Source organism: Thermobia domestica, chromosome 2, assembly GCF_964235325.1.
Source record: "Thermobia domestica chromosome 2, izTheDome1.hap1.1, whole genome shotgun sequence".
Lineage (NCBI taxonomy): Eukaryota > Metazoa > Arthropoda > Insecta > Zygentoma > Lepismatidae > Thermobia > Thermobia domestica.
Genome location: NC_137455.1, coordinates 212,943,555 through 212,958,223, shown reverse-complemented (window position 1 = coordinate 212,958,223; position 14,669 = coordinate 212,943,555). Strand labels below are relative to the sequence as shown.

Below are 14,669 nucleotides of genomic sequence, written 5' to 3'. Positions count from 1 at the left end.
TAGAAGCTCATTATGAACATAAATTAATGTTGAAGTATACCCATACTAGATCTTTAACTTATTTGGAGAATAGATTTATGAATCTTAAAAACGTGAATGGTAGTGATAGCTTGCAAATTTTCGAAATATTGTTCAAAATTGAAGAAATACTAATGGAGAGCAGCTATTCATTTAACATGATACTATCAGTTTTAATTCCAAAATGTAATGGGGTTGTTTTAAGAGTAGTTACTTCGGCATTGAATGATCATTTAGATTGGAATGTGTTTAAAAATAACTTACTATCTAGATTTATTACTCCTACAACTGTTCATTCATTAGTGAGTGACAGAATTTATAGAAAGCAGAAATTATCGGAACTCATGAATGAATATGTGAAATCTGTAACTATTTCAATGAATGTATTAGGATTAAACATGGAAGAATGTGAATTAGTTAGAATAATATTAATGGGAATGAACCCAAACCAAAGGAATAGGATGCTAGGAAATTATTTTCCTAATAGCCGTTTAGAACTATTAGACATAGCCGAAAGATTTATAATGAGTACTCGAGAACAAATTGAGTATAATAGAGCGATGGGAGTCAATAGTAAAAATCAAATGGTTCTTTCTAATAAGTTGAAAGTCGGTGACAATAATCAGAAATATAAGAATTTTTCAAGTAATTATCTAAAATCGAATCGAATGAATGAAAATTCCGAGGTTTCGATACCTTCAGAATTCTCGAAAGTTAATAACAATAGAGATCGTTCCAAAGTTATGGAAAAGACAGTAAACCAGAAAATTCCTTCGAAGATGGACGGATTAGTAGCGACTTTCGTTATTGGCAAGATTAATAATATATTAACAAGTGTCTGTGTAGACGGAGGTTCTAGTTTTAATCTTGTTACTAGATCGTTAGTTCGTCGCAGTGGTGCCGAACAACATATACGTACTGTGGAAGAAAAAACGGTGAATGCCCCTTCGGGTTTACATTTCTCCACGGGAGAAGAGATTACGTTGAAGGTTAACTTATCCGGATATTTCCAAGTGGTGAATTTTCGAGTTGTGGAACAGCTACCATGTGAGTGTTTGTTAGGAATGCCTTTCCTTAGATCTACATCTGCTGTTTTGGACTATGAGAAGCATATTTTAGTTTTGAACGGAGGAAGAAAGAGAGTCCGTTTAACATTTCAGAAGAGCGTGTTTAAAAGTGGATTCAGATCTGTAGATCCTCAAGACCAGCGACAATTTATAAGAAGACCAGCGAAAAAGAAATCAGTAAATCAGACTTCACCGAGTGTTTCTTCGATTTTTATTAGATCGGATTACAATTCTTCGGGATATTGTGATAGGGGAATTCAATGCGAACTTGAACTGAATAACCTAGAAGATCAATTACTTACGATTGAAGTTCCTAATTCATCACAATTAATTGAGATGAAGAATTGGATTGAATGCGATTTGTTGAGGGCTTCCAACACCAAGGGAACTCCAGCAAATGCAGTTAGTGATACATCAAGATCTCCTAGCGTGAATGGTGAAGGATTTGAACTAGGAAGATTTCCAACCACTCATACAGAGGAAACACCTGGTAGAACTACATGTGTCGACATGGCTATGATCTCGAATGATGTTGATGGTAGAGATTTAGTTCAATCTCAGCCAAATGATGAAGAGCAGATAGCCATGGAGAAGAACAAGGAAGTTGATGGAAGAAGTGAAGAAATGGATAAATCTTCGGGTTGTTTGAAAAAGATTTCTTCTGAGAAGTCAAGAAAGAGGAGGATTAAGAAGAAGAAGAGTGCAGATCTGGTGAATAGGGACGAGAGTCAGGAATCCAAGGTTAATGAATCCTGTATTGAATTTCCTTCTGCTTCGAAGGTACAGACTGGACATTATCACAGTTCATCGGAAGCATCAGATGTGGATATTGAACAGGCAGAAAACTTCCATAAACTTGTCAATAGAAATAAAAAATATATCAATAAAGATTCTCACCAGGGAGAAACCAAATGTAAACGATCTCCACAGGTGAAAAACCAATCGAACACACAGGGGGAAAAATCAGATGAAGAAAACTGGAAGTATCGCAATCAGGATGTTAATTCATTCATAGATTCGATTAATAAAGATTATGCAGATGTCATCACAGTAATAGTTGGATGCATCAAATATTTTGTTAGTCTACTCTTATTCATTTGGTCTAATCTTATCCTTTGGTCATATCATAATGTGTGGTCTAATCTTATTCCCGAATTGTATTATACATTAAATATTGGAGAGTATAATGGCTTGAAGATGTATTCAATCGAGATAATTTATGGACGTCCTACCAACACACCTTTGGAGAACCGATGGAACATCTCAGAGTCTGATATTGGGGGTAAATCAACCCAAGAGCTCTGGTTAAATGCCGTGCAGAATATGGAGAAATCGTGGAATAAAAGAAAGAAATTAATGGCTCAGAGGAGAAGGGAAGTATCCTTTGGATTAGGAGATAAGGTTCTTATTCGATCCCATGTAAAGTCATCTCTTAAAGATAAAATAGCAAAGTCTCTTAGTGACAAATGGCTCGGTCCTTTTGTAGTCCGTCGTTTCCTGACCCCAAGTACAGTACTAGTATCGGATGAAGACAATAGTTTAAATTCCTTCCGTAGAAGTCATGTCTCGGAAATAAAAGTATATAGAGAACCTAGAGTTTTGAATTAATAATAGAAATGGAAGAGAAATGAAATTAATTCATTTGAGATAAGGAATATTGAATATTAACAACTATTAGTCATAAAAAAATTATTATTGTTATTGGATCTTGTATATTTGTATATAGTTTTGTTATTGATAATCTAATAATTTATTTGCATTTATTTACCATGGCCATGGAATTAGATAATTTTTGATAATACTAAATGCACCTAGAGATCTCTACACTTTGAAAATAGATTGTAAATAGTAAATTGTTGATTTAATTATTAAATTAATGATTTGCATTCAAAGAATTGTGTATAGGTATTTAATTTATTATATTTGTAAATATGTTGTTGGACTAATAGTTTGTTTTTCTATTTTGTAGATTTCCTGCAAAAAAATAGCTTTGTATATTTTTTTATTCTAAGGCGTGGCGGATGTAACGCACCATCCTTCTGGACCTGGGAAGAAGAAGAATGGATGGTTACATGAAAGAAAATTGTACTTTGAGCGATATATTGTCTATTAAGACTCCTATTGTTAATCAATTTCAATATTTAAAAACGATCTTTTTCTCTTTGTAAAAAGTATTCATTTTAGAAAAATAGGAGAAAGAAAAAAGTATATAAAAAAGTTAGATAGGAATAATGTAAGGAGGAATTGACTGAGAAACTATATGCTATGACAACTTGAGGAAAAAAAGGTTTTGCGCGTGTTTGTTCGGTGGGCGTGGCTTGTCCCGTCAACTCTACCTGGCTCGGTGACTCAGGGACCCGTTATCTTGTTCCCTACGTTAGCCCAGAGAGGATGGAGTTGTTTGGTGGTTACGTGTTCTTGTTTGCTTTGTGTTAAGTAGGACATGTTTGTGAGTGAATATACGTGGGCAAGTCTAAGTTCCGTGCCAGAAAATCTTTTGTTACTATTTGTTCTTTGCGAGTTAAGCGAAGTTAAATATCACGATGTGTTGAACAAGTTCACAGTGTTAGTGAAAGAAGTTGGCAAGGAAATAGCCTATTTTTGTGCTTGTTACAGAGTCAGAGAGGGAAAGTGTGCATGCAAAGTGAACCCTCAATTCGCTCTATTCAGTTCTATTTGGTGAGTGAATTCATTGTGCATTTTGGTCCTGTTTCATTACTTATTAATCTCTCTGAAATATTTCTTTTTTCTAAAAAAAAAAAAGGAATTTATTAAAGAGAGAGAGAATTCTTGTAGTGTGGGACATTTCTTAGTAGAGTCCGTAGAGATTGCTAGTTTGGATACCTGCTTATTCTGGCAATCCTAAAGATTTGTCCTGGAATTTATCCTCTGTAACAACGTGATAGTATAATTTCTGGCACAGAGCAAGAATTGCGTACGTGCATAGTCAACAGTTAGTCAAAGAGGCCAAATACCAAACGAGAGGAAAAAAAGGAAATAGGTAAACCATTGAGTTTTCCGACACCTGGTGAGTTAATAATATTATATTTACTTATAGTAATTGTGTTTGTCAAAACTGTTGATTGTGAGGTCGTTGATAGTTTGTTTCCAAAGGGTTTAAACTTCGCGAACCTTTGCCTTCCAACAGTAGTTATTTTTCCTCCCAGAAATTGTGGCGATTATTCTTTCTATTTTGACCTTAATCGTTGAAACAAGATATAAACCACCTGCGGATCCGATATTTCGTTTAAATTAAGTATTTCTTTTTCAGCTGTTAGCCATATGTCAGAAGGAGAGCGTATTTAGATATTATTTTCTCGAAAGAAAAATATAAATTTTTTCTCGAAGTTGTCATAAGCTTGAAAGTTAAGATTTTGATTCAGATATTAATTTGACTGCTATTAATTTGATAAATTAACTAATTAAGATCAAAAAATATTGTAAGATTTTAGTTCAGAAATATTATTCATGTTTGAAGAAATTTATCAATGAGTAGTTAATGGTCGTAAAAGTCGTCGAGAGATTATTAACTGTAAAGTCAAGTTTTGAAGAGAATTAGTAATTATTGATTGGAGATACTGTTTGAAATATAATTGAAATTAAATTTAAAGAAGATAAGAATCAACTAGTAAAGTTTTAATTGAATTTTTTTGAGATTTAATCAACTTAATCATCAGATAATTATTATTAGAATAGTTGTATATAGCACATTTCAAACGAGTGTATATAAGCTATTCAAACGTTTTAGTTCATATACACCTCCTTATATTGGAAATAAAGTTGTTATCTTAAAACTTGAAACACTGTTGTACATGTTCTTTAAGTTTATGTTTAGTGTGTTTCCTTTTCCAACTAGAAATATTGGATCTGCAATTCCAGCTAATACTAGCATAGTTGATTACGCGAAACTGCTCGATTCTCCTCTCCCAAGCCCTCTCTGCCAGGCTTTGTGATCTGAGTTCATATTGACAGTTTGATTTATTATATTTTTTTTTGTTGTAAACTCTCCATGTGAATTCGACTAGACGAGGCTAGGTGGAAGGGGGCGTTACAAACCCCAAAGCACACCCGGTAACACAATGTTCTCCACCACGAACTCTCATGGTAAGTTCACATCAAAAGTGACACTCTGCGACGAAGACACCGACCTCGTCTTCTCCACCAATAATTAATACAGCCGATAAAAGGCATAACTGCTAAACTCCATCAAAGCAACCGCAAGCGACAACTAGCGATTTAAAAAATAATAATAAGTAATCCATTTCCTTTGAGTTTCTCAGAACAAACAGACCACCTGTTTTTTATTATTTGTCGCTCTCAGTTGTATGGCAGAGTTAGGTCTACTCCTTGAGGGGAGCTCATCAGTGATTCTCCATTTCTCACGTTTCTCAAAAGACTACTGAACTCAAATAACATTCTTATTTTTTTTTTAGTTTAATGTTCCACTCTTGTACATCGACGCTAATCGAAACTATGATGATATAGATGATAATAGATGAATGATAGCAAACGGGGTAACCCCGAAGATAAAGCCGCGCACACAAAAACCAAGAACCACACACGCCAGTGGTGAGCGCTTTATTACACCCACCACAGCCTAACATTAAAATTTCTCTCTAAATTTCTTTATTTCTTAGAAAAAAGTACTTACTAAAGTACTTAGTAAGCAAAAACGTACTTAGTAACGTGTTCTATGTTGTTGAAAATAGTGGGTAGGCCCTAAAAGTTGTTTTACAATCAGCATTAGAGTTACAACTTTGCTAGACTTGGAAAGACAAACACCGTAATCAAGATAAGAATGGACTGCTTTTATTGTCCGGAGGACCAAACAATAAAATTTCTTACTAAGTAATGTACTTTGTATATATACACATAATAGTTTATTTCTTGAATCCAGACATTTCTGGTGTGGGGGTCCATGGCTCGTTTCAGCTCGCGTTCAAATAAAATTTTGTAGTGCATAAACACAACCTACGTAGTTTTCTCGAGGTTCTCCTGTTTCTTGCCGCACCCTTAATTCCAACGTTTCTTTTATTACCATCACCACCATTTTCCTTAGCCTTGGAGCATAAACGTGAGAAGTTAAATTAAAAAAAATAACTGTATGCTGATACGTTTGTTTTGCTTTAAAATTGTACACAATAAAATAAAAGAGTATTATTACAATAATTAGTTAGTTTTAATACCTCAGATCGAACTAATGAGTACACAAGAAGTTTCAAGTTTAAACTCTATTGAACAACATATTATAAAATGATAAACTTTTACTATGTTAACTTGTACATATACAAAAAATCACGCTTGTCGTGAAAGAATAAAATTAACAGGATGAACAACCTTGATGAATTTCTGCAGACGCCACAGGCTCGAACTATACAGGAGACAACAGAGGAGATTAACCTACTTTGAGATGGTATGAAACTATCGCATGCAGATTCATTGACGCATCCACGGGGAGGGCTGGGGGCCCAGCCAACATCTCCTCCCCCAAAGACTACCTTTTAATAGGCCTATACATAAAATAATGCACCACGTTATTCTGAATTGATGTACATCTTTTACTTATTTTGAGCTTACATTATTCAGGAAGCAATCTGCCCCCAGCAAACGACGCTTCTGGATCAACTAGTGTGTGGATTCATCATTATGTACAGACTGACTGTTTAGAACATACACTATATATATTCACTTTCGTGGTAATAGATTTATTTCCGTTTTTTTTTTATCTACATTAAACTCAGTGATGACTTCAAGGTTTCCCCCATGTAGGCTTACCAACGTCCGGAATTAATGCCTCTGTCCGGAAAAATGTCTGGAATTAACTAATATCCGAAATTTTATGGAAAATGGAAGCAGGGGAAATTTTGCTGTGTTTGGTCAAATAGTTGGCTTGCAAATCTGTCTTGCACCGATATTTATGCACCGATTTAAATCAATAGCAATAAGGTGTTGTTCGGAAGAATACTTTACTCAGAGAATTAATTTAGAAAATAATTAAGATAATATAAGAATATATTTTAAGTAAGGAAAATCAACATAAGCATTTTTTTAAAAATTTAAGGTTAGACATTTTTTAAACTTCTCAATAAACACATTCCATTCTAAAAATGTCCGAGATTGGTGTCCAGAAATTATGATAACTATACACCGGGACATTTTGAATAAACAAAAGGTGAAAGTAGTAAACATACAGGACTAACAGTGAACACGATCAGAGATATCTTTGTGGGGGAATATCCCTCCTGAGCAACACCATGAAATCACCACTGATTTGATTAAAATTTATTTTACTGAAAGGCGAAATGGGTAGTTTGAGCCCAAAGCATCATCATATATGATTGCGGCAATGTGTGAACTAGAGACCATTGAGAGAGAGAAAACATGACAGAAGATAACACATTTGGCTTAAAAATAAAATTTTGCTACAAAATTTTAGCAACACCGGACATGATTAATGTGTTTGAGGTGTTGGACCGTACACTATGTTGTACGATGAGCAAATTACCGTAATTGTACGTTTAAGACCGTATGTCTCGCAACACTGATACAATAGATGGTCAGCAAATAACAAACAAGAGTAAGAATTCAGGGAGGAATTGAACTTCCTGTGTGTGTGTGTGTGTGTGTGCGAAAAATCAGTCCCTTTCTGCACGCTTTCCATTCTCCTCATAAATACAACTTTGCATTGACTTATCAGATGATAAAATTTGTCTGACTAGTTTAGCTGCAAGAAGGAATTTTTGGTTGCAAGAAATTTTCACAATATTCTTCGTATTTTTGATAATACCCGAACCTTCGATAATATTCGTACTTTCTATAATACCCGAAACTTCGATAATATTCAAACTTTCGACAATACCCGAAACTTCCATAATGCTCGAAATTTTGATAATACTCGAAACTTCGATAATACTCAAAACTTCGATAATACCCAAAACTTCGTACCGAAGTTTCGATAATTTCAAATACTCGAACGGTTTCGAATAACCGATGACAACTCGATAAATTTTCACTCCCGAAGTTCGATATTTCCTCGACGTTATCGAACACCCCTAGTACCCAGCAGACAACTACGACACAGACGTATTACTGTAGCTGATAGAATTTCAGAAAAATGTCTTGCACGGGTCATATTTGAGAAAAAAATTGAATGTTTCTCCTAATGCTGTGCGAGTAAGATTGAAAACATTGGTTTTCGAAAAAAGTCAGAAAATCTATCAGTAACCAATGTGGAGTTGAAAAGAAACTAACTGGATGCCTACGTGCTTATCGGTTAATATATACGATTATTGGGTAACCCTTTGGAGTTTTAGTACCTACTTTTAGGTATTAAAATAGTGTTTTCATTATTCAGTTAAATAGAAAACATTAACGCTTTTTACTTGGCTTTTTTGTTTTTTTCAAGTCTAGTGGAATTGAAGAAGATATTAAGTATCGTTTCTGGTCTTTCTACTCGAGACATAGGAGGTGATGACCTCATAGCTTTTTTAAAAAAATATTTTTGTTAGGCCTATTTTCATTATTTTTTGGCGGGCTTACTTTTGCAAATAGGAGACTGAAATTTTCCACAAACATTCAGTCCACCGAGTAGTATTTATCAGATTTCTTCAGATCTCTGCGTTAGCAAAGGGGGATCCAGAGGGCCAAAAGAGTGAAAAAGGGATTTTTTTACCAAAAATCCCTTTTTTCGCGATTTTCCCGCCTCAGATACACGACGGAGATATGTGAATAGAACCGTTTGAAAGGCAGTTCTATTCTGAAGAGAATTATGGGCGAACCATGATCCTAGGGTGATTAGGTATGTCTCGTGAAATTTTTACACAAAATCCTGTGTTATACGGGAATCTAGGGAATTCTGGGTATACTTTTTGGGGTTCTTACTTTTGCACCTAGAAGATTAAAATTTTGCAAAACATTTAGTACACCGAGTAGTATTTGTCAGATTTTTTCAGATCCCGGCGTTAACACAGGGGTTCCAGAGGGGTAAAAAGAATAAAAGAGGGATATTTTAACCAAAAATCTTTTCTTTGCGATTTTCCCGCCTCTCATACAGGGTCAGTTCTTAAAGTAGTAGGACTGATTTTTTACTTTTCTTTTTACAGACTGACGGCGGTTACTCCAGCTGTTGTTGGTTGAGGTAGGTCTAAGGGAAGACAGGAAGCAGCGCCAGCCGGCTGCCAGCCATAGCAGGGTAAAGATCGCTTGTCATCGTAACCTCTGCGAGTGACCCTCGTCACGCTGCGTCATGGCCAATCTTTTGGAACAGCGTTACGCCATCAAATTTTGCGTGAAGCTCGGTAAAATTGGGAAAGAGACTCATGAAATGATCAAGACGGCGTACGGTGATAACGCCATTGGAAGATCGAGTGTGTTTGAGTGGCACAAGCTGTTTAGCGAGGGGAGAGAAAAAGTTGAAGACGCTGCACGGCCAGGACAACCATCGAGCTCCAAAACGGAGGAAAATGTTGCAAGAATGAAGAATTTGCTGGACAGTAACCGAAGATTAACTGTTCGCATGATTGCCGATGAACTTGGCATTGCTAAAGCCCAAGTTCACGAAATTGTGCACGAACAATTGCAAATGAGGAAAATTTGTGCAAAGTTGGGGCCGCGAGTGCTGACAGGACGTTCGCAAACGGATCTGCCAGGACCTTCTCGAAGAAGTGAGTGAAAATCCAAACTTGTTAGACAATGTGGTGACTAAGGACGAGGCGTGGACGTTTGAGTAAGACCCTGCGACCAAACGTCAAAGCGCGGAATGGCATACCCGAAATTCCCCATGCCCCCAAAAGGCGCGCATGATAAAATCAAAAGTGAAAAGCATGCTCATTTGCGTTTTCGTTTCACAAGGAGTGATCCACAGGGAATTTGTTCCACACGGACAGACTGTCAATGCAATTTTTTATATCCAGGTCCTGGAACGGCTGAGGAAACGCATCGTCCGCGTCCGCAAAGCCATCGCTAACTCCTGGCGACTGCATCATGAGAATGCGCCGAGTCACACAGCCTTCCGAGTGGTGGCGTATCTGGCCCAACATAACATTGCAACCTTGTCTCAGCCACCCTACAGTCCCGACCTTGCCCCACCAGCCTTTTTCCTCTTCTCCCGCCTCAAAACCATCCGGAAAGGGCATCATCACGGCTCGGTGGAAGCATTACAACAGGCCGTGACGAAACAGCTGAACAGCATTCCAGTTTCCGCCTTCCAGGAAGCGTATGAAAACTGGAAATCCCGCAGGAAGCGGTGTGGGGATGTAGGAGGATCATATTTCGAAGAATATTAAGCGTAAGTGTTATTTCTGTCAATATCTTATTTTTAATTGATTCAGTTCTACTACTTTAAGGACTGACCCTGTACATGATGAAGACATGTGGATGGTACCTTTGAAAGGCAGTTCCATCCTGAAGAGAACGATGGACATAAAATGATCCTTGGATAAATAGGGATGTATCAGGATTTTTTTACCTGCGATCAGCGTCTTTTGGGGTAGTCTGGGGCATTGTGGGGATTATTGATAAATATTTTTCCGCCATTACTATTGAAGATAGAAGCTTGAAATTTTGTACACACAGTTAATACGTCCCTTAGTATTTTTCAGTTGATTTTCAGGTCTCTGCATTAACACAGGGGAGTCAAGAGAGGCTCAAGATTTAAATATATATATATATATATATATATATATATATATATATATATATATATATTCAGAAAAAATCCCGATTTCTCTCAAAGGCTTTTGCCTCAGGGACATGATAGGGAAATATGAATGGTATCGTTTCAAAGATTGCTCTATTGTGAAAAAAACAAGGTATGATAAAAAGGGATAATGCTGTAGCCGCTTGACTGAAAGTCTATAATTTACCTAAAAAATGCCGGAATCTAAAAGGGGGTTAATGTTCGTTCCATAATTTATTTATATGTGAATTGAGATCCTTATAATATTTGGCCCAAGTATGCTGTGGAATGAGAAAGATTAAAGATATCTGGAGAATATTTTATTACCAATGTAAATAAAACATATGTCCATTAGGCTTATAAATCGAAAAAAAATTACCTTGTTGGACGTGATGATAGGCCACGACAATTGTTGTACAACAAACCATTCTCAATAAAAGTCCCATAGGCTTATGCACTGAAGATTGAGGGTACTTAGATAGATGTAATCTTCCATATGAACAAAAACACCAGAGGTGCAAAAAGTGCAGCCAAGTTCGTCAGCCTCAAAAAGTTTTGAGATGAGGATGGATGAGCCAAGTTCCTTGGCCACTGCATCTGAAAGGAACACTGGAACTTGGCGCGAGGTGTCTAACATATTCGAATACATTAAGATGTCTGTTCCTTGTTTCAGGGCCGAGACATTTCAGTCGTAAGGCTAATGGTGACCCCCAAATCCACCACGCTCACAAACACCGCCCCTAAGGCTCGTTAACATCATTTACTTTGACACTTCGTGGAGGAATATAAGTTTTCCTTAATCTGGGTTTCGAACCACCAATATTACTGCAGTATTCTGTATATATGCCTTAGCGCCTTAGCAAAGTTGATATTCCTAAGGTTGATGGTGGTCCCAAACCCACCACGCCCACCACCACTATCCCTAAGGTTCCTTAACATCATTTTCTTTGACACCTCGCACCAAGTTCCAGTGCCCCTTTCAGATGCAGTGGCCAAGGAACTTGGCTCATCCATCCTCATCTCAACACTTTTTGAGGCTGACGAACTTGGCTGCACTTTTTGCACCTCTGGTGTTTTTGTTCATATTTCACTTCTTTTTGTAGTTCACCATGTCAATATCGTATATTGGAATTCTCAATTGTGGCATATTGCTGGATTTAAATTTAAAATTGTACATTTTTAAAGGAGTCATAATGTGTCACATTCAACATTAATTCCCAAGGGCTCTCCCACCGGGAATCGAACCCAAGACCTGTACAAGAAAGGCGCACATGCTAGCTACTAGAACATCGGGGAGGATTTATTCTATCAAATATCTGTCAGAGCGTTATGTCCAAACGAGATTCCAATTCATTTACCCGAACTACAAAATCACGATCGCTGACATCTCATTTTTCTTGCCTAAATACGAAGAGTATCAGCAGGGCCCAAAACCCTTGATGCTGAATCCTCGCTGCTACATCACTAGACATAGCTGGTGTTTCAATATACCTAGTTGTTCTCTACCTTTTCACATTGCGAAATTACGGAGTTCATTATATGACGCGCATGTTGCGCAGTTTCATACTGCCTCGGGTTTTCCTTCCAATGATATACACCTTTCAAATAGCTTGTAAACTTAATAATATTTGCCACTAACATATCCTAACTGTATGTAAAGCTACATGAACCGGCATAAATTAAAGGGGTGCTTCCGGTTGACGTGTAAAGTTGAAATGATGAAGGGAGATAAAGAATTTTTCCATGTTATTTAAATGGCCTTTTTTTTTTTTTTTTACATATAATCTCATGTTTTAGGAACTTGGAATTGGAACAAAAAATTGAAATTCGGTATGCTCGTACGTTTTCATTAGTATTACCTAAGTAAATCAGTAAAAATAAACAATTCCAACTTTAGAGTGGTTTCCTGGGGAACTGAAAAATCTTTCCCATGGTACGTATTTATATGGGACACCTTTTACACCCCAAAATTATACGGCACTTTCTGTAGGGCTATAATAATTAAATTTGACGTGATTGTAGTTTTTCGGAACTAACCGACAGAAAAATTGCCAAAAGTGAATATTTTTAATTTTTAGGGAGTCTAAAAAGGAGATGAAGAAATTCCCCATGCTATTTAAATAGGCCTTTTTTTGGACAAATAATATCATATTTTAGGTACTTGAAATTGGAATACAAACGTGAAATTCGGTATGCTTCAAGGTTTTCGTTAGTATTACCTAAGTAAGTCAGTAAAAATGAAAATATCCAAATTTAGAGTGGTTTTATGGGGAACAGAAAAATCTTTTCCATGTTATTTATATTGGACGTATTCTAAACCCCAAAATGTTTAGGCAGTTCCGGCGGGGTTAGAATTATGAAATTTGGCACGATTGTATCCTCCCGGGACTAACCAACAGGAAAATTGCTAAAATTGAATATTTTTAATTTTTAAGGAGTCTAAAGGATGATGAAGAAATCACCATGTTATTTAAATAGGCGTTTTCCTGGAATACAAAATCGTATCTTTTAGATAGTTGAAATAGGAAAAGAAATTTGAAATTCGGGAATTGTAAGCTTAAGAGGTGTGAGGAAGTAGGCCGAACAAAGGCGAGGGTTTGGGGGCGAACCGCCGAAGGGCAAATTCAGGAAATATGAAGAGCAAAAGGCACGAAATTCATTGTTGATGAAAAGGCTGATACGTAAAAGATTCTCACACTGTTCACAGATAGAGACACGAAGTATCAAGAACATTTTTACATAACGACTGTGGTAACTATAATATAACTCTGGTACCAATATATTTACGAAATCGGTTACATTTTGTTGCTAGTCTCACATAAATTCGAACAATTGGATTTCTCATTTCTTCGAAAACTTCATTAATTTTAAGCATTCTCACCTCTACATAATCTTACTTATCAAATTAATTTCAATATCTATTTAATAGCAATGACTGCAATAAAGGAAAATATTCACTGAAAAAATACAAAATATTGGCTTTCCTTGTCTGGGTTTCCAACCACGAAATTTACGGCAGTATGTACGTGTCTTAGCTCACGGTTTTAAAAGTTAACTGATTAACAGAACGTGCCTCATTAACTTGCTTAACTACTTATTACTAGCTTTCACTTATTTTACTCGCACACTGAGAAAACCTGTATGTGGCGTACGTAAAAACGTTTGTTACATGTCTAAATCCTATAGTTGTTGGACTTAACGTACACTAAACGTATAACTGAAAAAGTATATTTGAACGTACTTTCCGTATAAGTGTTACGAATAAACGTACTTCCCACACGAACGAAAAGACTGTAAATAGGCGGTCAGGATCTCACATACAGATTGCCGTATGTAACTTATAGCTGACGTACGTAATGTACGGAAGACTGTTGGATGTCAGACATCCTGCAACGACATTGTGTAACATTTAAGCGGGAAAGAGGGCAGTGCGTATGTAACATATGGATAACGTATGTTAAGTACAGCCAATACACCAGCGCGGAGGGCACCAACTCGACCACTCAGACGATTGACAACATTATCACTATGCACATGTGTTCAATAACGGAATCGTTCCCGATTTCTGATTGTAAAAACAGTTTTTTTTTTTTTTTTTGCTAATGAAAAAATTTCCGTAGCAAATTCCTCAAATTTCATTTTCAAGCCGTTATAGTGTACCTTTATGGAGAGTTTCGCATCTTTATCTCATTAAGAAGTACCTAATGGCTATGGACAGTTTTTCGCCCATAAAAATTCCCATAGTATATTCGTTAAATTTGGAACCTTTATTTACACAGGTCATTACATAAGGTAGGTACCATTATGCAGAGTTTTAATTCTCTATCTCATTTGGAAGCACCTAATCAATGATGAGTGAGTAAATGAACCAATCTCTGTTTGAGTAAGGACAATTTTTCGCACATAGA

The 14,669-nt window shown here is 36.4% G+C and overlaps 1 pseudogene; it reads left to right on the top strand.

The window, feature by feature from the left end:
* Positions 1–9,330: 9,330 nt before the first annotated feature.
* On the top strand, positions 9,331–9,756 carry LOC145679314 (protein GVQW3 pseudogene; annotated as a pseudogene).
* The last annotated feature ends 4,913 nt before the right edge of the window (positions 9,757–14,669 follow it).